We start from the raw sequence: 2,448 nt of genomic DNA, 5'->3' as shown, positions 1-2,448 counted from the left end.
ACCTGAATTTCCAACCCCGTATTTGAGTTAACTTCATACATACCTTGTGTCCGTCCCCTTATACTCTTTTGTTGGGAGTTTGCCCCTAGCATTTCATACAATGTTAAAGTTTCCTCCGCCGTTTTTTCTCCCATGGCACCTCCAGCCGCATTGTCAACCATTGATTGGCTGGTTTGAGTCAAACCATCATAGAATGTTTGATTTTGAAGCTCCAATGGGTAGCCATGATGAGGGCATTGAATGAGTAGCATTTTGAACCTCTCCCATGCCTCATGGAACGGTTCACCATCAGCTTGTGAAAATGTCGCAATTTTTCTTCTTAGCTCAGCAGTTTTTGCATGAGAATAGAACTTACTGATAAACTTGTTATACACCTCCGGCCATGTCCGAAGAGATCCTGGTGTGAGAGACATGAACCATGTCTTTGCAGCATCTTTCAAGGTGTATGGAAAACACCTCATCCTCAGTGCATCCTCAGTCAAGTCATTCAACGGGAAGTGTTGGACTATCCCGTAGAAATCCCGGATAAAGGTAAGGGCATCTTCGCTTGCTGAACCGTGAAAAGACGGCAACTGGTTGTAGTGGACCGTTTTTAACTCATAATTCCTGGCTGCATCAGTAAGCACTATACAAGAAGGTGAAGCTCCTACTTGGGGCCTACCAAAGTCTTTCATTAGCCTGGGGTTGGGTTGAGGGTTTGGTTGAGGTGGTTGAGGAAGTGCATCCATGGTTGTGGTTGTTTTTTGTGGTTTAGGATTAGAATTTTCAAAAGGTAAAGGCTTTTTCTTTTTCTTTTTCTTATCAATGTTGTCGACCAAAGGCAATAGTGTAGGTTTTAAAGAACGACGACCTTGCACCAAAGGCAATAGTGTAGGTTTTAAAGAACGACGACCTTGCATAAAATAAAAACGCAAATAAACTAACAAACAAACAAATAAAAAAACAGGCAGAATGAAATAAACTAACAAACAAACAAATAAAAAAACAGGCAGAATGATCAAAAGCAAATTGGAAACAAAGAAACAAGTATTAAGTAACTATTTTTTTATTTTTTTATTTTTTTGAAAGCAAGATTATGCAAAGGGAAAAACAAACTGCACAATAAATAATTCCCCGGCAACGGCGCCAAAAATTGATGGACAATTTTAAATAGTCCTCGCAAGTGCACGAGTCGACTGTAGTGATAGTGTGCAAAGGCAAGGGTCGAACCCACAGGGAATTGATACAATGCAATTTAGACAATGCAATTTAATGACTTGAAAAATAAAATAACGAACTTACAATTCAAAATGCTCGAAACAAATATCAAAGATGAGAATAAACTCAAATGTAAAATAATTGAGTCAAATCTTAGGAAAATAAACAAATAAACAGAACCAGAATATCGAATAACAATCAAGCTGGAAAAACCTAGGAACATGAATCAACTACCATAACTAGTTTTTGCAGATTAGTTCAACTTGCCAATCAATTTAGGGTTCGTTCTAACTATTATCTGACTAATCCGTATGGCGTCCAGATTCAGTCACGTATTCTAATGGTTCATACGCTTAAGACGTTTATTTAAACCATTAGAACCCATTAAGCTAGGTAGAACTTACGGAATACCCGGTTTATGAACCAAATAAACAATTTAATAAGACAACTAAATTATTTATTCATTTATCCTACGGAGCTTGAATTAACAGGCATAGTTTATACTCAGTTAATCCCCTCAAACAGACTAATTAATGCTTAGAATTGGCCAAATTCGACACAACTAGTCTCAATTCAAAACCATAAGATAAAGCAAAATTAATTGGCAAAAGCAAAAACTTAATCTACAAAATTTTCATGGCAAAACATTCATGCTCCTAGAAAGAAGAAAATTAAATATACATCTTGAATTCAACAATAATTGCCAACATAATAGCCATTAAGCTCTTAGAATTCAAAAAGAAACCTGGGAACAAAACCAAAAGCTCCTGCCACGTACCAATCTTGGATTTGCAAGCTTCCAAATATTGCCACGCCAAATTGAAATCAAGGTTCGTCCAGAGTTTTCTTCGCCCGTTCCGCCGAAACAAATTAATCCAAGTCGAGGTTAAAATTGCTGCTGCCGAAATCGTCAGTGTTGCACCGATCGGAAGTCCTTGGTTTTGTGAAAGGAATTGATAGTTTCGGTGATTAAGGATTCATCGTAACTCCTTCAACCTGCCTCTATTTATATTGGTTTAGCGAGCCGTTTGAATATCATGAGATGCGCTCGCCATGGCCGTTGCAGATCTTCTTTCTCGCGGTGTTGTTGACCGGTCAATCTGAAAGCTTCATACGCCGCATACGGGATAACGACCCAGACGTAAAATAACTTTTTTTTTTCTCTTTTTTTTTTTACGTAAATAAACATATTTTAATAATTTAAAGCTCAGATAAAAAACAGTCTAATTTATTAATACTAAACTAACTGCA

The 2,448-nt window shown here is 37.3% G+C and overlaps 1 non-coding gene across 1 annotated transcript; it reads left to right on the top strand.

The window, feature by feature from the left end:
• The first annotated feature begins 219 nt into the window (after positions 1-219).
• LOC116014548 lies at positions 220-326 on the top strand. The gene has a single exon (XR_004097417.1). It is a non-coding gene; the product is annotated as a small nucleolar RNA R71 (small nucleolar RNA).
• Positions 327-2,448: the final 2,122 nt, after the last annotated feature.

This window comes from Ipomoea triloba, chromosome 3 (genome assembly GCF_003576645.1).
Source record: "Ipomoea triloba cultivar NCNSP0323 chromosome 3, ASM357664v1".
In the NCBI taxonomy this organism is placed as follows: domain Eukaryota; kingdom Viridiplantae; phylum Streptophyta; class Magnoliopsida; order Solanales; family Convolvulaceae; genus Ipomoea; species Ipomoea triloba.
This window is presented reverse-complemented; position numbering and strand designations above follow the sequence as displayed.